The 23,334-nt window shown below is 39.5% G+C and overlaps 1 protein-coding gene across 4 annotated transcripts in view; it reads right to left on the reverse strand.

Annotated features, from left to right (window-relative positions):
- Nucleotides 1-23,334, reverse strand: part of Lingo2 (leucine rich repeat and Ig domain containing 2) — a 1,024,105-nt gene that overhangs the window by 137,867 nt on the left and 862,904 nt on the right. The window contains exon 1 of one of the 4 annotated variants that reach the window (XM_013351943.2): nucleotides 7,686-7,708. The exons of 2 other annotated variants lie outside the window; for them this stretch is intronic. The gene's annotated coding sequence lies outside the window, so the exon portion shown is untranslated. Of the gene's footprint in view, nucleotides 1-7,685; nucleotides 7,709-23,334 lie in introns of those variants that run through there. One more of the 4 variants, XM_026786731.1, reaches the window with a different exon arrangement.

Genomic DNA, 23,334 nt, shown 5'->3' on the forward strand with positions numbered 1-23,334 from the left:
CAGTAGTCCCTTGTCACCAGAAAAACTTCTAATCCCATCTACATTTGGAGTACCGGATCCCATCCTAGTACTTTGAGAATTATATGTAAAGTTAACATGGTAAAGTCCGCACAACTAAAGCTTATAGGCAGGGTCTAAAGCTAAACTTCAGAGGAGCTAATCTACTTCATCTTACAGAACGGCAGATCTTGGGTTATTGCTCATCAATGGTTGTTTGACGAACAAGTATGTGTAAAGAAAGGCAGATTTTTCTACATGCATTATGTTGATGATCATAAACATTACAACAGCTACAGAGTTCTATCAAAAGACAAGGAACCAGGTGAGGTAGCCCAAACCTGTAATCCCAGTATGTAAGAGGCCCAGACCAGAGGATTGAAGACAGCTCAGGGTCAGCACCTGCTGTAGGTCGAGATCTAGGCTAGTCTGGTTGACAGAGTGAAGCTCTGTCTCATAGAATGCGCATGCACACACGCACATGTGTGCACACATACATACAGACATGTGCACGCGTGCGCATGAGAGAGAAAGAGGGAGAAAGGGAGGGAAAGAGAGATATGGGAAGAGGGAGTGAGAGAGACAGAGACACAGAGACAGAGAGACTGACTGACTTTAGGTGCAACTTTATTTTGCTAAGTTATTTTATCTATTTCATCTAGATAGTCTTTAACTTTGCAGTGTGTACATACGTACATACGGGCTTCTCCCAAGGTTGTGCATGCCCTGCGTAGGTCAGAGGCTTACACTCTCACTTTCCACCTCAGTGGTCAAGGCAGCTTCTCTCACTGTTTTGTACAGGTTGACTGGCCAGCAAGGAAACAGGATCTGTTTGTCTCTATTCTCCAGAGCTAGGGTGACAGTCCAAGTCAATCTTTTCATTATTGTTTTTTAATTTTTGATAATAAGAAGGCATTACAACACTTCTCCCTTTCCTTTCCTTCCTCCAAACCCTCCCACATACCCCTCTTTACTCTCCTTAAATCCATGATCTGTTTTTTTATTAATTGTTATTGCATATCTGCATAGACATACATATTCCTAAACACAGCCTGTTGACTTCATGTCATGGTACCTGTACATTGACTGTCTTTTAAGAGGAGTGTGTAGGAGGGACTGTGGTAATGGTGTAGTGGGTACTCGCAGTTTGAATTCAGGCCTTCTCGCTCTCACGGCAAGTTCTTTTATCCATTAAACCATCACCAGGTCACAGACGTGATTTTTTTTTTAATTTACCCGAGTAAACAGAGATCAAATTTATTTCTTCTTGGTGAGTTTCAGATTGGTCTCTTCAGTGATACTCTGTTGACTACCTGAGAAATGGGACCATAACTAACGCTGCTGCTGGGATTGCTTAGCTAGGTTCTGGGGCAAAGCTTCAGTAAGAGGTGGAAGAGACAGGAAAAGAAACACGGGAAGCCAAGAAGAGGCCATGTTTTCTCCTCTGGTAAACACCCTGATTTGTCAATAAACTCCAGCCTCTATAGTGAGCAGATGAAGATGTGTCTAGCTATACTACCAGGGAAGATGGTTTTAATGAGAGTGATGTCTACTGTGAGGCAGATGGGTGATTATTACCTGTGCTGAATAGGTAGAAAGAAACGGAATCCCACATGGAAAGAAGGCTGAAAACCTCATTTCAAATCTCAGCTTTAGAGGAAAGCGTAGCACACCCACGGTTTGGAACCAGATAATATAAAGTCAAGTATACATACATCCTTCAGCTAAAACACTGGAGGGAGGAGGAGGAGGAAGAAAAATGTGTGTACTCCTACGTGTCTCCACTATTTAAGCATCTCAGGATCAGAGAAAAACCGTGGCAATCAATTCTTAACCTGTCTAAAGCAAGGCATTCTGTTGGATTACACTGAAATGAGGGGTGTATGGTTTCTCCATAATTAAAGATCACTATTGATGGGAGACAGGTGGGCATCTCAACAGTCTACGTTCCTAAGTGCTTTTGTTACAGAGAAAGCGACAAACAGAAATGCTCTCATACAGCACAGAAAAAACTATTTTATCCCAATAATTTGTGAAATATTTTAGTGGCATTCAGAAAATAGAAGGTACTAGGAATGTCAACCCAGATGTTGACACTGGACCCATATGGTTCCCTAAATGTTTTTATACAATCAAATGAGATATAACCTGCAAATATTCCTGGCTGACAGCCGCATTGCCATGGAGTGCCCTCCCTGGGAGAAAGGGCATCTGCGGCAGAGCGTGAAGGGGCACTAAGATTTCCAACAACAGAACTCAGAACTCTGGGTAGGGGACTATAAAAATGCAGCAATAAATAAATAAATAAGATAAAATTCAAGAGGAAACAAAAGGAACTATTCAAACCCATGAACCAAATGGTGATGTCAACAAAAGACTGTCATACAGCTTCAAATAGATGCACCGCTGGGAACAGTTACTTCCAAATCTACTTTCAGAGGTCTCATTGTTTACATTTCCCAGACACTTATAATTACCAGCCTGTTTATCCCATCATTTGTGATAAACACTCTCTGGTGGAAACTGAGTACAAACTGAACGGCACCTGCACTCTATACCAATAGGATCTTAGATCCAGATCATTCTAGCTAATCCTAACAGAGATGATTTAATTTTTATAATTGTGTTTATCTTTCTTTGTATGCATGTGTAGTTGTGTCCGTGTCTACATGTGCACAATGTATAGGAAGCACTCCCAGAAGCCAGAAGAGGACATTGGGTTTCCTTGGCCCGCAGTTACAGGCAGATGTGCAGACCAATGAACCTGGGTCTTCTGTGAAAGCAGGAAATGCTTCCAAGTCACCTTTGTAGCTCAGACACATCTCTCCAGCCTTCTCTACCATACCATGATTTAAATCATGGCGGCTAAATATTTAGAGTTTTTAGCTTAGAGAAAAGACAATTTTGGTGGAAGGCCTGAGAATATCCCTTTCCTATAACAGTCTCTGATGAGTTTTATCATTTTTATAACCAAATATGTGCTAGTGTATTCTGCGCTGTACATGCACTGGCTACATGACTTACAAAAAAAAAGTTCATTTCTCTAATACGTCAAAACTATCGATAATATTTTGTGTATTTGGCAACCACACAAATTGAAACTTAAAATAACTTTAACTCAATCCCGTTTTCTAGACTATTCACAGAAATTCAATCAGAGAAATATCTAAAATTCATGGCGATAAGAGGAAGAGAATTCTGCCCCACAAAGTGACCACTGAAACACTGAATGTCAGACTGTTTATGGGGCTCTACTACCTTACAGTGATGCCCCTAAAATCTGCTCCTTCATCCCCAAGCCTGAGTGAGGTGTTCCCTAGTGTTAATGGAAAGTTTGAGATGGGTAGAATAAAACTCTTCACCAACTGAGATCCACTACAGGTCACCTGGAGGGCTTAAAGAAATGCCACCCAGTTAGTGACTTGTGGCTTTTCTGACTTGGTGGAGTCAGACATACACTAAGCAGCCACAGCTCAGCGAGCAGCAGTCTTAAATGTGTGACAACTGAGCATGGAGAACTGCCAGGTAAGTGACAGGGTCTTACTATCCTCTGTAGAAAGGTCCTCCTGACCTTTACTGCGTCCTGTTTCTCCTGAGAGAATTAAAGGTAAAGAACAGGATATAGACATGGACTTAGCCTGCCCTGTGAACGAAGCGGAAATAATCACTTTAGAGCAGTGATTTCTCAATCTGCGGGTCATAATCCCTTTGGGGGTTGCATATTAGATATTTACATTATGATTCATAACAGCAGAAAAATTACAGTTATGGTTGGGGGTCGCTACAACACGTGGAAACTGTGTTAAAGGGCTGAGGTATTAGGAAGGTGGAGACTCGTGTTTGAGATCAACAAACTCCTCAGTTCTTAGTGGAGGGAATGAAGCTGAAGCTCCGGTGTGCCTGAATCTCTCTATAAAGTCACCGGCGAGTCTTTCCTTCCTTTTCACTCTGTCAACCGAGAAGAGGAAGCTAATGCTCCTTTCTCTGAATCTAGGGCCCTTCTCATTTGCTTGTCTAATAAAATAGAGTATAAATTACAACCTGGGATGTTGGATTTCAGTTCTCACAGGGATTACAGTGTTCCCAGTTGGGCTTGGGTACCATGTAGTGATCACATACATACCACTAAAGTATAAGGAAAGAGCTGCCTGAAGGAATACAAAGCACTGTAGCCCTGGACAAGATGCCACTGCTAACACCATATGAAGCAGATTCAAGCCCCTTCCACTCTTTTAGCTATAGCCAATGGACAAGGGCTATGTGTAAATACCAAACACTGTTATTTTAAGCCAGGCAATTGTTGAAAGGTTTGTTAAATTACAAAGCATAACTGATAAAGGATTTCCAAGCCCAGATTATTTCTGTTGCATGGTGTTGTCTTCTATAACTATTACTTTGGGGTTGACACATTTTACTGCGTTAAGGGGTAGTAATTATGTAATTGTACATTAACAAAAGTGTATGATTTAAAGGATTCTTATTATTTTAAACAAAAGAGCACAGACACTTATCCCTGCAAAGAAGGCATGGTTTTTAACCTTTATCTTATCGGTAAAGAAAGCGAGGGACAGAGATGTCACAGAGATGGCAGCTGGAAAGTTGTAAGCCTGTGTGCTTACAAAACTGTGGGCAGCTTCCTGGACCTTATGTTTAATTCCTGAGCGGCTCTGCCTGGACTTTCTTGTCACTGACATTCAACTGTCATGAGCTGGGGTGGAGCTCAGTGGTAGAGTATCTGAGTGCAAATACACACAACAGCTACAGATAGCTGTGAGAAGCATTTACTGTCTGTAAACTAACTGCATTGCTTTATCTGCAAGGCTGGGCTGTATGTCACTTCAAGAACTATCCTCAGAGACCAGGTGTGGATAGGATTTTAAGTTGCATCTTTCAAGGGCTGTGAATGTGAGCTTGGGGACAGACCTTGTGTGCGATCAGCTGAAGCATGTATTAGAGAATGTCTATTCTGGCATGTGAGGAAATGTATGTTCACTGGGCTTGGATCATTCTGGGTTCCTCACCTCCTAGCTATGAAAATAAAAGTGCCACTTCATTGTTGGTGTCACATTTGATATGATTGCAGTTTGATGTCCATTTAAATTCAGTGTGTAGCCTTTGCTTGCAAAGGGAGTCTAAATATCAAATCTCTACTTCCGCAATATCCATATGGAGAATCCATTGTCTAGTAGATGGGTAAATATTCCAGAATGATCTGGCTATGTGCCAGGGAAATTTGATAGTGTCACAGAAATGTAGATGGAATAATACTGACAGAGATCATCCAGTTTAAGCATGTGATTTCTCCTTTGGAGGAAGGATAGAGAGAACACGGGTGTGGTTCTTCTAGAGAACCAGCTTGTAATTGACAGAGCAGGGCTGGATCCATAGTTTTATTTTTTAGTCAGGGCTCATCCTAGCAAAAACTGAGACCTTTCTTTATTGTGAATGGGAAGAACATAACAAGAAATAGCACTAATTAGTATTGATGATTAACAGGCACATGTTATAAACTCAAAATAGATATGGGTAAGTCAAACTTTCTGGCTTTTCTTTGTATATGGTATATATATATAGGTATGATAAATATGGGTCCCATCTAAACTCCTCTGTTTTTCTTAGAGTCTCAATTGCTACAATACATTGTTCTAAGTCCATGAGGCCGTTTTACTGGCTTATTGTGATCCAGGCATTCCTTCACCGTAGTCAAACCAATATGACAGAATGTCCTTTGTTGCCCATGATTGGCATACAGGTGAGTACTTCCTCCCTGCCACGTTCATAACATCTGCACACTCAGCACCCCGACATCATCCCACATGGAGCTGCTTGGCTCCCTGGGTATCCAACTACAGGAGCATCTTAGAGACAGTCGCACAGTTGGAGTGAGTCCTCGGAACAGACCAGATTTAGCCCTGCTGAGTGGATTGAAGAGCATTGATTTGACTCTTCCCGCCTCTGTCATTCTTAAAAGTAGCGGTGACTTATCAATTAAAAAGGAAAAAGTAAACCTGAAAAGTAGACAGCTGTATTTTTGGAGTTCCAAATCTATATGTGGATGTTTCTAGTCATTAAATTGTAGGAACTTAGTGAACTGATGTTCTGGGTGTTTGAAAAAAATAACCCATTCAAAATACTTGTTTTTTATATTAATATCATTTTTAGTTTATAAAAAACCATCATAATGGAGCTGGAAAATAAACAGAAGTACAAAAAAAGAGAAACGTATTCCCTCCATTTTTATAGAATGAACAAGGACTCTTTACAGACTGGCAAAATGACCTAGATATAATAACTTACATTGCAGTAAGCATCTATTTCAGTTGGCTTTCCCCCATAAAATTCAAGGAACCTTAGAGTGACCTCTCCGGGCTACTTCAGATGTTTTTAGGGTCTCATGAATATATTTATTGATCTTTAGGTAAACTCTAAGGGATTTTTGTCAGATCTGACATCAATTCTCATGTGCAGTGGAGGATTTTTCTAGATTTAGAGCTGGGCTCCAATTCTAACCACTGGTTTGAACTCTGGACCCTCTAAAATAGATCTTAAGGCTCCTCGTCAGCTTTCTGACACTCGCTGCTATTCTCTGGTTCAACCGTATTTGTTCTGCTATGACTACTGTGTTACTTTGGATTCAAAGAGGTTAGCTGTCCATCAGTCTGGCATCCATCTCTCGTAGCTATGAGAGGTAGAAGAGAATTGTTCATGTGGAAGGGGCTGTTTGGAGGCAGGCCCAAAGTTACCAAACATTAAATTCACTTTTTTCCTGATCTAAATTCAAGATTTCATGACCCACTTAGAGTATGGACACGGACAATGTTTTACTTTGGGTCATAAATAGCTCTAAAAATTAAGACATTGTTCCTGCATCAAGGAATTTATAACCTGGATGTGGCAAGTTACATACATGTATAGAGATAACCAATGACATCAGAAATCATATCAATAATATCATATATGTCTTTAATATAATACTATTCAGGATAAGTTATGGAAAGTAGAGGACAGGAAAATTATCTTCAGGCCAGGATGGCCAGTTTTTGAGGACTATATAACAAAGCAAGGTACTGTTTCTATTAGCAGATATTATAGGACAAATATGAATAAATCACAGACTGAAATACATGCTTCTATATTACTATGCAGTCATCCAGGCCTCCTGTGACAGGATGCCATATCTATATCCACTTCTGTTATTTCTCTCCAATGACAGTTTTTGCAATAACCAAGAAGGTGTGGTTGCAGTGACCATCCATGCGTACCCTTCCCCATTGCTGCCTTTCCTGATGTTTTCCTCTTAACATAATATTATGGTCCCATAATGCTGTTCTTATGTCTTAATTATAAAGATGAGAAGAACACTAATTTCTTCCTCTGGGAAGGAAATATAGTTGTAACTACTTCTAAAGGCTTAAGACTAAATATTTTAGTAACTAAATTTTGTAAATTCATGGACATAGAATTTAGCCCATGTTATTATCTGTGGCATCTGCTTCCATTGGTCCTAGGTTCTTTTTTTTTTCCAGGTTGTCATACTATTAATAGGTACATCTAAACTCTTAAATAAGTCACCATAAATATATAAATTGAGTTGAAACTGATTCAAAATCAACTGGAAGATAAAGTGGGATGCCACAGTTGTCTGAGTTAAGACACAAAAGATAAAGGGTTGGAGAAATGGGACTCACATAGATTCATGTGGTTCTCTCTCATGTGATTACGTCATTCTGCGGAGCACCGCACCCCCGTGTCTGTGCTCTGTGCGCTGGCACCCAGTTACCGAGCTTCGGGCAAGGGGCTGGGGATTGAAATACACAGACACACACAGACAGAGAGATAGGGACACGGGTCATCCTTGAATTCCCCAAGAATGCCCCCTTTATTGTGTTCAGGGGCAGAATATATAGAGATAGCCATGCCCCAGCCAAACCCATCAGAAACCACTCTCCTGCCATCAGGAACTCCCGAAGGTCTCCTGCTCAGAGCAGCTGTAGGCACTCAGATCAGGGGATTACAAGAAATTCAAGATCTGGGGTCTCACTGCTCCAAACATCTTTCCACCAAAGTATGACTTAGAGATGTTGCCAGGCAAGGGGGCAGATGCTGAGAGATATAGCTATTGCAATTATAACCATGTCTAGTACTTCACCAGACCATTTTCTTACCTATGATTAGGTCTGCAGATTGTCCTGTCGTTACATGGTTTTCTGGTAAAAGAATGTGAGTAGAACTTAATAGAAATAATTAAGCAACTTTTGTATTCATTTTTCCTCCTTTTTATTAAAGCCCATCATTTTTAAAAATTGGATTCAGATATAAGAAAACTGCTGCTACTTTCGGTCCACATGTTTTGATGTGATGAGGACTGGGTTTAGTCTGCTGTTTCTTGAAGTAGTGTGGACTGAGTCATTAAGATCTCAGATCATTTTACAGCTTCCCTTAGGACAGCGTACTTTCAAGGGAAAAACAAAGTTGGCATTGCCCTGTTTGCAGTCAGTTGACACTTATGCAAACAGTAGCACTCACTGTGCCTACACTGAGACTGTGAGCCGACACCCCTGTCTATCAAATGGTAATCACCACATTCATGAGGAAAGCTAAGTGAGCCGTGGGGAAGGCTTTCATCCCATACATTTTCTTTAAATATAAATATACCAAGAATAATCAGCTTAAATGTCACAAAAATACAGAGGGAGGCAGAACTATCCTCCTGCCTCATTATAAGCCACAAAGCAGGTGACCTTTCTTAAAAGGAAGATTATTTGAGCAAAATTGCTCAAGGAAGCTAAGATTATCCTATTCACAAGTAACCTTTGAAGACATTAAGATAAAAATCAAAATAAAGGACGTAAAAGATTAAAAACTTATTTCTGGAGTACTATTCAGAAGGTACTTGCATATTGAAAATATATCATGTATTATGCAATTACTATCAATTGTTTCTTTAAATGCATGAGGAATCTACTACAGCAGTTCAATATAAGGAAATAGAAAATAACTGCATCATGTCTATATTCAATGTCTGCTTTATATTCATAATTATGAACATATATGTTTAAGATCTGATTAGATATTCATGTAGAGCTGTCAATCAAAAGACTGACATTTAGACTCTGGGGAACACCCGGCGTAGCTGTATTAAATGCAAACCAGTAACATTAGTCAGTATTTAGGATTAAACCTTTGATGCCGAATATTCTTTCCAGATGAACTTAAATGGTAGTGAATTGTTGGAGTAGATATGGTAGATCACTGAACAGATGTGTATGCTAGTGTTTTCTCCATGGATACTAGTTATTTGTTATTTACTTATTTTTATAATGCATTAATTAGTTTTTTCCCCAACCTGATTACAGTTTCTCCCCACTTCCTTCTTTTGTCTTAGTCTTTCCCAGCAACCTCCACTACCCCTCCGCTATGTCCATTCCTTCTTTCACTTCAGAAAAGTATAGTCCTCCCATGTATATCAGCAGGCCATGGCATATCAAGTCGCAGCAAAACTAGGCATTGCCTATCCATTAAGGCTGGATAAGGCAACCCAGTAGGAGGAAAGAGTCCCAAAAGCAGGTAACAGAGACAGAGAAGACAGCTCCTATTCCCTCTTCTAGGAGATCCAGAAGAAGACCAAGTTGCATAGCTGTAACTAACATATATGCAGAGGGCCTAGGCCAGTCCCATGTAAGTTCTCTGGTTGGTGCACAAACATACAAACAAAGCATCCATGCACATGCAAATGCATACAATTTTAAAAATTAAATTTAGGGTTGCAGTTTTCTTGTATATATGTACAAGAAAATATATATATTACTAAAATATTCTATCATTACTCTTAGTATAAAGTATAATGAAAAATAATAATAAATAATATAACAAGAGTTGCTTAATTGACACAAGATAAAACAGAAAGGAAACTGCAATCACCACTAAGAGCAAGGCAGGTCTGAGCCCCCTGAAAAGCGACTGGATGAGGGCTATGTTCTGAGGCAGAGATGTCAGATTCCAGAAATCTACACACTCTGTTGAATGTGAGGAGTGTTTTAGAATGTGAGAACCAAATGTGTCCCTGCTCTAAATGCAGTACTTTGCATGAGGTATGCTCCAAGAAGGCCTCCGCCAACGAGCAGTTGCTAAGGCGATGATCTGATAGCAGCCTCAGATCAGAGAGAATGCCACAACATGTTTGCAATTATCTGTCATATTGCCTTGGACTTTGAACATGAGCGAGAGGACATGAAGTCATATGTTTAAGGCATAAAAGTGTTAAACAAATATGCTTATCTAGATAGCAACACTCAACTTGTGCCACTAAAAAGTTAAGTGTGTGTATTGGGAGTCTCTAGAGAAAATAACGCAATTAAAATACATGCAAACATATCTCCGCATATAAGTTGATAAGTATGTCATTTATAAGGCATGATTTTGAAGATATTTGTCCTAAGGAAATGGTTGACACACGGTGGACAGCTTTCAAGGTCTGCTGTCAAGAAGCTGGAGACTCACGTCAACTGAGATTTCAGTTCAACTCTCATCAGGAGCAGTGATGGCTTGACTTCCAATCCAAGTGTAAAGATGAGCGCTCCTACTGTCTATACCCGGAGTTCTGGGATAACGGCTGCATGTTGCCACACTCAGCTTTTATTAAGATCATTTAACAGAGAAGACCGATATATATATATATATATATATATATATATATATATATATTCTACAGAAAAGTATTTTCCCGAAGTCTGATTGGTTCTTAGGACAAACAGCAAGTCAGATTGAAGGCAAGTAGACAGAGATAAGCCTTAAAGACAAACTGAGATTCTCTTGCTTCAAATACACCCTGGTACGCCTTAGTTCTGTGAGCAGAGGGTGACCGCTCCATGAGAATTTATATAAAGTAAGCTACCCATAGTTGGAAAATTTGTCAGGTGCAACTTCTATGTTGTAGGCTTTTTTCTGCTTATTTCTTAATTTGTAAGCTTTCAAGAAATAGAAAATCCTCTAAGAGATAGTCATTATTAGCAACTAACTGTCAAATTATTTTCTACTAGATGCTTCATTAGCATTGCTGGGCTCATCCTTATAAAACCCTGGAAAGTATGTATTATCTCAGCTTTATAGGAAACTGAGTCTTGGGTTAATTAATAAGTTGGCTTTAATCGTTTTAAAACTTAGAATAAAAGTACATAGTGCACATGTTTTTATCTTCCACGTCTGCCTCAAGACTGTCGTCTGTGTTGCTTTCCTCTTCGGATTCAAACCAAAGCAGTGTTCAGTTCAGACTACCTCCCCGGCCCCTATTGGTTTTTTTCCTTCGCTTTTCCTTCAGCAGCATCTGCAGTAATTAGGGCTCCTTTTCCCAGTGAAGAGACAGAGCTGAGGACTGCACAGTGCGCTTCGTTTGCATGTCGGCTCCGTGCAAAGACGCTCTTCCAGACAACGAGTCAATGACAAAGCTGAGGATTGAAATTTTAATTCTCCCCTTCTCATCAGATGCAGAATTGATGTGTCTTTCTTCGTGAGACAATTTTTCATATTTGAATCGAAGATAAGTGATGCAGTGAGATAATGTAATTTCCTTCTATTGCCTGCAGCCTTTGATTAAAGAATTATGGTCTTGCTTTGAAAAGCCAGCATTTTTTTTTTCAGTGACACATTAAAATAATCATGAACTGCATTCCGCTTCCTCTTTGTAGTAGTTCTCATGTCCTTGAGCCTCTTTTAAGAACATCATATAAAAGCTTAATGACGCTAATATTAACAAGCATCTAAAACGCATGCCATAGTAAGCGAGCCTAAACAATTGATATAAACTCTTGCATATTCATTGAGTAAACTGAAATGTGGCCAGTCTGCGCAAGATTGAAATTCGACAATGCAATACCTTTCTCTAATTTCAAAAAGCAGGGGACAAGAAAAGATGAGAAAAGTATCAACTCCATCTCTATGATGTAAGGACTGTTATTTGTCTAAGAAATAGACAGGCTATTTTTGTCTAAATGGTCAATTTCACCAAAAGTTTGTCCTTTCATTATAAGTGATCCTCCAAAGGGCCTGGCTTCTGGGAGGGAGGGGTCTGTTCAGCCGTGCCTGAAGCTATTTTTCAGGTTAGTTAAGTATCAAAGAAGTTACAGAAGCCCTGCTGAGTATGTCATTATCTGCTACTGGTGGAGGGAGCCTTAGCCAGGAGACTCAGCAAGGCAGGGTCTGAACTTTCTAGTAAGGACTCCACTGCCACCTCAGTTTATTACTCCTAAGAAATCCCCAGAGACAGGACTTTGCCCATTGGCAATTCGCCCTTGGCCAAAGAAACCTTAGGATTCAACTCTTTCACAGAGCTAGCTGTAACTCAGCAGATAGAAATCATGTTTATAAAACATGTACCTGTGGTAGACAGATATGCACGTAGAACAACTTAGCAGCCCAAATTATGTGAGTGGTATATCTTCCTTTTCAGTGAATACCCTTTTCCTGTTATCTAGTTCCGATACCAGCCCACTCCTACTTTGATATTCACTGGGGCACAAACATAGGCAGCGAGGCTGAGAAGAACAATGTAGATTGGCAATTAGAAACGGCAGAAAGAGAAGAATTTCTTCAGTTCCCAATAGAAAAACTTCAATGCTTTCCTTGGCTATTATTAAATTCGTATCTTCCTACTATGAGATTTTATGTAAAATGTAAAGCATGTTATTGTCAGACTGTTTCATAAAAACTATAATAAGCCTTCACATGTGCATATTGAAAATCAAGAGATGTATCTCAAGATAAGTAAGATATAAGAACATATAAACTACAAGAGTAAGCATAGGGAAATCTACGGCTTGGTTTTAAAGAAGAAAGGGCATAATTAAGGTTACTTTTAGTCACCCAAAAGAACCATTGAGTTCCTTTTCAATTTTTTAAACACTTAATTCTGTGACAAATAATTAAAAATACTTATGTGTGTCATAGATTTAGGCACATACTAACAACACTGTTTGGCTCAATGCTATTTATATGTTATTAATATGTGCCTAAACTGTTGTTTGGGTAAACAGTGTTTATGTCAATTTCTTTACTCCATAATATATTTAATATAAATATTTACTTAAGAATATAATATTTTTAATATAATCATCATCAGGAATACAAAATTAAAATTCATATTAGAAATATATTATTCTGACGCTGAACCAGTAATGTTCAAATTAGCATCTGGTTGCATATCCTAAAGCATAAAACCTTTGTTACTTATTTAAAATGGATGAGAGAAAGAAACTCTGCTTATGCGATTAAAGCACAGTTAGTGGTTATTTATTTTTGAGATTAAAAACAATTTTTAGGGGAATAAAATCATGCTTAAACCATACAATAGAAAATATTGCCTCTAACCTCTTGAGCATGAAGATCTTGGCTGAGCAGCAGCAGAAATAACTCAAAATCTTGTTACTTAGTCTTATTAAGTATCAACGTTGATAATTCTAATAAGTTAAGGATACTGCCCATTGTCACTTCCAGAAATTCTTTTGCTCTCAGCTCTCTGTTTCTCTTTGTTTGTAAAGTAAACCCCCCTTTTTGTGGCCTTTGCATATGCTTTCCTTAGAATGAGTGTACTGGCTATATGAGTTACTAATTGATTTACACTAGTAATTTTCTCTTGATAAACCAGTAGCTTTATATCCTTATTTATCAGGAATTTTGTTATTTAAAATGTTATTCTAACAGCTTTCAATGTGATCAATTCCAGCTGTATTGGCCGAACCCCCAAATTTCTGGAAGTGCAAGGCCATGCACAATACTGTTTGAATCCTTCCTCAGCAGGAGTCAAGGCAGCATGATTCAGGGCTCACTTGTGTCTATAACTATAAGAACAATGAAGTGGGGTCTCTTTTGAATTCTTCAGCTTTGTGCTTTAATAGCCTGTTTAAACAATCCAAATTTGCTGCGTTCATTGAATAATTTGTTGCGGGATATTTGATCACTGTGTAAAACTCCGAGACTGTGCTAATAAAATTAACCTTGGAGCAGGGGGTGGAGCCAGCGACTAGTTGACAAGAATTAGCCATAGAAAGTGTGCTAGAGCCGGGTGGTGGTGGCGCACGCCTTTAATCCCAGCACTCGGGAGGCAGAGGCAGGTGGATCTCTGTGAGTTCGAGGCCAGCCTGGTCTACAAGAGCTAGTTCCAGGACAGGAACCAAAAAGCTATGGAGAAACCCTGTGTCGAAAAATGCAAAAAAAGAGATAGTATGCAAGACCCAGGAAGACAGATGAAAAGACACACAGGAAAGAGGAGGGAGGGGCATAGAGTTTTGAGATCTTTGGGTTTGGGATGACTGGAGGTGATTCTGTGAGCATCAGGTTAGGTAGGTGATCTCCTAGCAAAGGGTTAAGGGGACAGTGACTGAGGGAGACACCCAATGCTGGGTTTATGCTTCCATATGTGTGCAAACACATGTATATGTGTGCTGGCATGTACACAGTCCACCCACAACCCACACAAACACACATGCACACACAAGCAACTAATTCATATCCAAAGACATATTTCAATGGAAATAGGAAACCTTGTTGGGTGGTCATGGCACACTCCTTTAATCCCAGCACTAGGGAGACAGAGGTAGGTGAATCTCTTTAAATTTGAGGCCAGCCTAGTCTACAGAGCAAGTTCTGGGATAGGCTCCAAAGCAACAGAGTAACAGTGTTTCAAAGTAAAAAGAGAAGAAAGAAAAGAAAAGAAAACTTCAGTGAAATAAACAGTCATTCTTACCCGTCTTAGAGTCTTATATCAGATTTTAAAAGGTTTAAACTTTTCTGTAGCACATGAGCAGTTTAGAAATCAGACCTTTAAACAATTGTATAAACTCTTTTGTAGGAAAGAGCTGATGAGATATATTGGATGGTGTGGTGATATTTTGTTTGTGATCTAACAAATAAAGCTTGCTTGACGATCAGAGCTAAGCCACTAGTTAGCCATTGAGGCCAGACAGTGGTGGCTCACATTTAATTGCACCTCTCAGGAGACAGAGGCAGACAGATCTCTGTGAATTCAGGGCCACCCTTAGCTTCCTAAAAGAGAAGCAGAGCCCACACCAAGGTAATCCCAGCATTTGGGAGTCACATAGCTGTAATCTCAGCACTAGAGAGGTGAAGACAGGAATGATATGGCTGGGCGAAGAGAGAAATCTATGTGGGGGAGGAGACAGGAGCACAGTGCAGTCTGAATGTTGGCAGAAAGGCAGAAAGTCTGAGGATTTGTAGTGACAGATGCAGTCTAAGGATTCAGTCTGAGATTTAGTCTGAGGATTCAGAGGGACTGGATGGTCCTTTGGTCTCAGTATTGATAGAGGTTAAGAACTCTCTTTTGTTTCAGGTTTGTCCAGTTTGGATAGCATACCGTCAGCAATCAAGGCAAGAAAACGTTTTCTTTTCCACGAAGAAAGTAAACTCCATGTGGTTTCTTCGATGTCCATAATCTTCTCAGTATTAAATTGGTGCTGCCAGGAGCAAACACGGCTCATTATCATAAAAATAGAACCTATGTTATTAAACGTCTTAAATGCCATATTTGCCTGGCTAGTTCAGTTGGTAGAGCATGAGGCTCTTAAGTCCCAGGGTTGTGGGTTCAAGTCCCACATTGGGCACCATTTGTAGACTGAAGTTTCTGTCTTGCCTAGTTCCAGAGTCATGCAGTCCCAAATAAATGATTAATTATAAACTGTTTGACCTCTTGCTCAGGCTTATTACTAACAGGCTCTTACAACCTAAATTCACCCATAATTCTTGTCTATGTTTAGACACGTGGTTTGGTATCCTTTCTCAGTAAGGCATCGCATCTTGCTTCCTGTGCCTCCCGCTGGTGACTGACTCTCTGCCTTTCTCCTCTTCCCAGACTTTTTCTAGTCTGGTTTTCCCACCTATACTTCCTGCCTGGTTATTGGCCAATCAGCATTTTATTAAAATAATATTTGTGGCAAATCTTTAAAGTGTACTTACTCCACAGCAAGATGGCAGGTAAAGAAAGAGGTTAGGTGACGGTGACCAAATAGAAGGATAATAGATATAATTAGCTTTCATCTCTCTAAATATCAGTTAATCTCTAATGCACTTTGTTGATTGAACAAAAGGCATGGCATTATGGAAATGAGGCTACCTGCCATTCTTGAGCTTGGGGAGGAATGGCATCTATGCTAATTTTTGATGAGAAAAAAATATTTTTTTTCTTGGACTTTTCAGATATAAACTTATTTTATCTGCTACAGCACCTCTCAAGTTTGGCTACAAAGAACAATTCCAGGAGGTCTGTTAAAGATAAGAGTCCTTGGCATCTATAGCCACCTGCTGAGACACAATCTTAAGTGGAAGAACAGGAAGTTATAAAGTGCTACTGAGAATTTTGAGGCTCTAGAATAGATCTTAACAGCATCCAGAGTTTTAATATGCAAACATTTCTTAAAAGTGGATTTTAATGATGTTTGGGAAAATAAATAAGATACTTTTCTCCTGGAGGTCTTGATCAGTTTCACTGCCAAATAACGTGTTAACAGGTGAGGCTACACTCAGTGCTAAGCATTTCAGGCTGAGGAGATAGTAAAGCTAACAGCTGTAACAAAAAGAGTTCCCTCTGTGATTTTTTCTGTTTTCTTTCATGCCCGATGTATTCGTTGCCCTTCCCATTCATCATCACTGGTTAGTACTCTCTATATGTCTCCTTATACACATTAATGGACATGGACACACATACACACATACACACACGAACTGTGTATTAGAAAGAATATTTGTTATTTATCTTTCTGAGTTTGAATGACATCTCCGCATGTTTTCCAAATCTACCCATTTCCTGACATTTTCATGATTTCATTTTTCTTTATAGGTGTATGAAATCCATTGTGATATCTATCAGCTTTTCTTTTCCAAATGACTTCACACACTTCCACAGAAATCCTGCACTTCGACGTTTCTTTCTGCTCTATTCGCCACAACAAGGGAATGGAACACTCCAAGTGAATGGGCAAAGAAAGTGATTTATATGGAATTTTTAGTATTTTTTTTAACTTTTATTTCTCTCTCTCTCTCTGTCTCTCTGTCTCTGTCTGTCTGTCTGTCTGTCTGTCTGTCTCTCTCTCTCTCTCTCTCTCTATTTGTAGACACACACCTGTGGGACTTTGAGAAAAAATTTGAGAACTGATTCTCTTCTTTGGTTATATGGGTCTCCAAGGTTGACCTCAGTCTTCAAGGCCTGGTGGCAGCACTGTTACTCAGAGTAATCTCCCTGTCTGCTGTTTGGACTCTGGATCGCAAATCCTGTTCTATCTCAGCGCCTCCAGTTTTCTTCATGAGAGCACTGAGTCCTCATCAGCTGTGAGTTGTCGGTCGAGGCTTGGCCAGTGCCCTTCCAATGTTACTGCCCACAGGTGAAGAGTGAGCAATAGCTGGGGTGGGGGAGGCAGGCATGATGTCAACAGAGCAGATATAGCTGTGGCCCCTTTGCTCAGCAAACTGTGCTTTTAGGGTGTGTGAGAGAGAACTGGGGCAGGTACAGGCCATATAACAATCCTCTCCATCCTCCACAGCTACCTCCTGGTGGATGCACTGGACATGTTAGCGGTACCTACTCTGGGCTGTGGCAGTTCAGGTGGTCTCATAAGACCCAGGAAGCACAGCTCAGCATAGTAACCCCATGACAGTAGTGATACTGACATCTTTGTGCAGATGAGAAGGCAGAAGAACTATTCAGAAGGGAGATGTTTTGCCCAGTGTCACACAGATGTTCAGAACACCACAGAAGGGAAATTGCTTTTCAGAAGGGTATGATGACAGTCATATAATTTGATTTTCAGGAAGGCAATGCCAGTGTTACTGAATGTATTAATTTTTCTGTGATTTTTTTTTGTATTTTCTAAACTATGTTTAAACAATGTTAGAATTGTTAGGTTAGGGCCCAAACCAAAGGACTTCAAACACCAAATTGTTCAGAAGGAGGGGCTGAAATTCTTAAAACTATGCCATTGTCTTCAGAGGCCATAGTAGCCTAACACTCAGCCCGCATGAAGCCATTTCTCCAAACTGTCATTTCCCACAAGTTGTTGACATTGTTAGAAAACAGTGCGCACCCCAAGGGCTTGTCTTTTCTCACACTCCTGGCTGCTGAACTACAGGTCGAAAAGAGATAATAAATGCAAATACTAATAGGAAAATTAACAAATTAGGAAAACTACAAAATTATACTTTTAAAGTAGCTAATAAACACACCACTAGCTAGCATAATTTGGCAAAGATGGAGAAACTACAAATATTGATTGTAGTTGGATGAAGGGGGAATAACGAGAGATGCCACGGAAATTAAATTTTGAGAGCCTAGATAAAGTGATTGATTTTGCCGGGAAGACGTGAACTACCAAAATTTACTTAAGACGTGATAAAAACCCTGAACGGGTCAGTAATTATGGGGAATATTAAAAACATTGTCAAAGAGGAACCTCCGTAAAGCGTGCCACACTGAGCCTGGACTTTTAAATGAAATGTTTTAAGCCTTAAAGGGGTGAATTCATAATTCCAATGCTACTTATAGCTGTTCAGTTCTAAGCAAAATGCAAGCCAGTCCCTAACTAGTTCAAAATGTGGAAGTAACACTGTTCTAAATCCCGAGAAAGCAGACACTTCAATAAGTATGTTATCAAGAATTTCATTTACTGTGATGAATCGAAGCTATCCTTAAAAACTCCAGCATTACATAGCCAGAGCCATTAACATGGCCAAATGGGGCTGATTCTTAGAGATCTGAGGATCTTGGATCCACCACCGTAATAAATCCCTGGAGAAAAACTATAGAGTCTTATAATGTTCACAGATATTTGATAAAATCCAATATTCTTTCAGCACAATATTATTACTGAGGATTATACAGTTTTTCAACTAAAGATGAGTTTTTATTATCCACATATCTATAATCACATATTATGTCTACACATCTGAAGACCAATATAAAATAGCAAAAAAGTAAATTTGATGCTAATATTTAATGCGATTTTCTAAAAAATAAGATCAAGACCAACTATTGTTTGTCATTAGTGCTCATTGCAAATTTGAGATGTGCTGGCAGGTATAAGTAGTAAATAGTGTTATAAATCTTTAAATGCAAAATATATAGTAGACTTGAATTTGATATGAAAACTCAAAATTACATTTAACAACCTCTCAAAAAAAATATACAAGCAACATTATATAGACTGAGCAAGGTGTATTTCTGTACTTAGAAATATATATATCTGTATTTAGAAATGTATATGTATATATACATATGCATTTAGAATTATATGTGTGTATGCATATATGTGTATATATGTGTATTTGTATATATATATGTATATATATATGTGTTTGTGTGTGTGTGTGTGTGTGTAAAAACAGCCAATGAAAAAAGACCATAAATTTTAAAAAGAGCAAAGAGGATATATTGGAGGTTTTGAAGGGAGGACAGGGGAAAGGATGATGTAATTATATTAACTTCCAAATAGAAAATAAACAAGTTTTAAAATTTGTTGAAGAAATTTTGTGTCCAAATAAGTCTTCCCACCTCATCCCCAGCTCTGAAGCGGCTCATCTGCTTCAGCCTCAGCGCTCTCTGTTTCCATCTCCAGAAGATGACCATCCCATCCCTTCATCTCAGCTAACACTTCCTACAGGCATTCCCTGGGAACCCTCTTGTCTCCAAATCCAAGTACCCAGTCTCATCTTCAGCTCTGCAGCAGAGCACCTACTGTGACCTCTCTGCAATCAGTCCCAGGGGATAATGTTTCCCCTGGTTGCACACTCTACTTTCTTCCTTCCTGCGGACTCCCCAGCCAACTCCTCCCAGCCCATTCCCATCCCTAAGTGTCAGCTTCCAAAATCTAGAAGCATTCGACCCAGAGAACACCTGGCAGGATCTCAGAAACATTCTCTACCAGGCAAGCCACAATCTCCACAGTCTCCTTAGAACCAGGGAGGGCAACAGAAACTAAGAAGCACAGCATCCATCCAACAAAGACTAAACCCGAATCACACCTAGAATTACAATCATTCAAAGTCCAGATGCCCAGATACTAGTGTAAAAACACAATCGACAATAGCAAGAACATATGTCTCTACGAGAGCTCAGCTACACCGATACAGTAGGCCCTGAAAAATGCAATATAGCTGAAGCCCAAGACATGGACTTCAAGATGGCCTTTATAGATATATTATTTATGCCCTTAAAGAGGATATGAATAAATCCATCAATGAAATCTATGAACACACAAACGAACAGTTCAAGAAGTGAAAGCAGAAATGGAGCAGTGGAAGAAAGCTCAAACTGAGATAAAATTAGAAATGAAAAATTTAGAGATTAGAACAAAAACCTCCGAGGTAAGCCTCCCAACAGAGTGCAAGAGATGGAAGAAAGAATCTCAGTTACTGAAGACAAAGTGGAAGAAATGTTAAGTGTAATGGGCAAAGAAAATGTTAAACGTAAAAAATCCTGACACTGTATCCAGGGACCAAAGGCTACTGTTCTGCCAAAGGAAAACATGACCTAAAGGACTCCCAATGGCATCCTCCTGTACTCATAGATCAGTGCCTTGCTGAGCTATCTTCAGATTCTTCCTACTACAGCAAACGGGAACAAATAGACCCACAGGCAGATGATATGCAGAGAGTGAGAGACCTTGGGACACTCACTCTCAATGGGTGGTTCCACCAAATCCTTTCCCTCCAGGTTCAGGGAATTCGGCAGATGAGGAAAGAGTTTAAGAGACAGATGGATAGAGGACACCAAAGATGGAAGGTCTTCTAGACATGATGGGACTGGAACACATATGAATTCATAGAGACTGGGTCCTAGAGCGGAGTGAAGCTGGCGCACACTTCCATCCCTAACCCAGAAGCCTGCTCCAGTCTTAACTACCTGAAAATGAAAAGTTAGTCTTTGCCAAGGGAGTCTCAGGTGAAGCCAACCACTCCCAAGCTTCGACCCCATGCCCAGCAGTAGAAGGCCAATAGAAAACCAGCTCAATGGCATTTTTGGACATTCCTTGTCTCATAATGTTGTGTCAGGGATTTTTTTAAAAACCTTACCAGCTTTTGGTGTATATAATGAGGCTTCTAGTTCTGTGTTTTTAGGAGACTACTGTGTGCAAAAATATGTCTTTGCGTAAGGGGACACAGTGACAACATTGTCATGGGTTAAGATTGGTGCAATATGAGAAGGAATATTGCACAGTAAATTGGCTACAAGTGATGATAAATCAGGACCCTTCCAAACCAATGAAATGCTTTCTGTTAAAATATATGTCTTTGCATCTATCTATCTATCTATCTATCTATCTATCTATCTATCTATCTATCTATCCATCCATCATCTATCTATCTGTTTCTTAAGCCTTTTTCCCCTTCTGTTTGTTTTGTCCTATCCTATTCTTTGTTGTTTTCTTTGATCTTATCCTAACCTATCTTATTTCATTATTATCCTTTAATGCCTATTTGATTTCTAAGGAGAGGCAGAAAGAGCATGAATCTGAGCAGCAGGAGTAGTGGTGGGGGACTTGGAGGAACTGGGTGGGGAGGCATAATCAGAAGGTATTGTAGGAAAAACTTTTAAGAAAAAAGTTGTAGACTAAACCATGACTCACTAATTTTTTTTAAAAAATATCCTGGTATGGCACTAAAGCCACAACAATTAAAAATAAATTTGCCACAAAATGGGAAATTTTAGAAATTATATACTCATGAAGAATGAATAGATAGGCATTTTTTTGTCTTGGACTAAATAATTCAATTTTATAAAGGTATCAAAGTCCCCTTTGTTAACCTAGAAATAAAATGCTTCTCATTCCATGAAAGTACAAAGTTGTTTCAAATTTTCTTTAGAAAAAGTAGCACGCAATAATTTGTGAACATCTGTTACATTTTTGTGAGGGCCTCATAATTCTCTGAAGTAAGGAAACGCTGGAGTGATTAGGAAAATGCTCGTAGATTAACGGAACTGAAGTGCAAACAGTACAAGAATACAAATACAAACTGCACTTTGAACTAGTCAATACTATTGACTCGGCGTCCGGATAACTGGAAGGTCTTCCAGAGAAGAAAGCCAGCTTGGCCTTTCTCTCTGTGTCCTGTTATTAGGAAATGGGGCTTCTTTATTCACCATCCTGCACCTACAGACATCAACTTTGCAGCAGTATAAAAATCCCTGTCTTTCCATAATGAAAAGGATGCTTTTGGATTCTCACAAGTGATAGTGTCGGAGAGAAAGCACAAGACTGAGGCTGCACTCTGCAGCATTGCCTGTGAAAGCAGACCTCCTAAGTGCCCTCTAACTACACGTACCCAGATAACAAGTGCATCTTAATAGTTCCCTACGACTGGAGCACAGGGAACACAGCTGGGTTGGGAAAGAGGTGATTCTTCTTCAGTGAAGGAAATTAACAGAGAAAGCAGAGCAGAGTTTGCTTTACTTCTTCCTTTCAGAAGAAGTTTTGAAATAATTTGTTCTATTTTTCCGTCTGTACGTATCTTGTTTCTAGAAGAAAGGAAAATAAACGCTCCTGTCTTGGAGTGTTACTGGTTTATTTCTCCCTGTAAATCCCAACAAAGAAGTCTTGTTCTTGGGACTCTTTATTTGTATATTATTAGTGCTCAAATCTCTGGGTGCGTTCATACATATTAAAGGAAATCTGAGCGAAATCTCTAAGAAATGGACACAAAATAGTTTTTGGCTTTGGAAAAACAAGTGTATTTCAGTGATGTACTCAATTACAGCAAGGACCCAAGTCTTCCATTCTTAAATCTCCACAACATTTAACAACGTGGGCATGGCTAGTGATCCAGGTGTACTGAGAAACGTGTTTAGTTATGTTACACCTACAAGGTCTTTCTGTGCTCTCACTTAAGGTCCCCAGTGTGCAGTGCCAGGCAGCCCTGTTTTCTTCTGTCCGTACTTACCTTCTTCTCCATTTTCTGATTGTCAATTGGAATGATCTTCACAAAACACAAGCCTGAAAAAGAGCCCTTTGCTGGAAAGTTCCTCTGCATGGAAGTTACATGCGCAAGAATCACACTTCACTAAAATATCAGAATAAACATCAGGACACAGGCTGGGTTGAATAACTGTGAATACTTCAGGCAAGAGCATGCCTGGGTTTCAGGAAATAGATGGGGTAAGGCAGACTATGTCCTAACTTGGTGTTGAGAGCTGAGGCCTTTCAGAAGTCCTCAGGTTATGGAGGATGGATGAGATTGGGGAGTCCTTCTACCCTCCCCACCCTCTGAGGACTCACAAAGAAGATACTATCTATGCAGCAGGAATAGTGTCTTCAGCTGATCCTAGACCTGCTGGCCACTTGCTTT

The sequence above is a fragment of the Microtus ochrogaster genome, linkage group LG5 (genome assembly GCF_000317375.1).
Source record: "Microtus ochrogaster isolate Prairie Vole_2 linkage group LG5, MicOch1.0, whole genome shotgun sequence".
NCBI lineage: Eukaryota > Metazoa > Chordata > Mammalia > Rodentia > Cricetidae > Microtus > Microtus ochrogaster.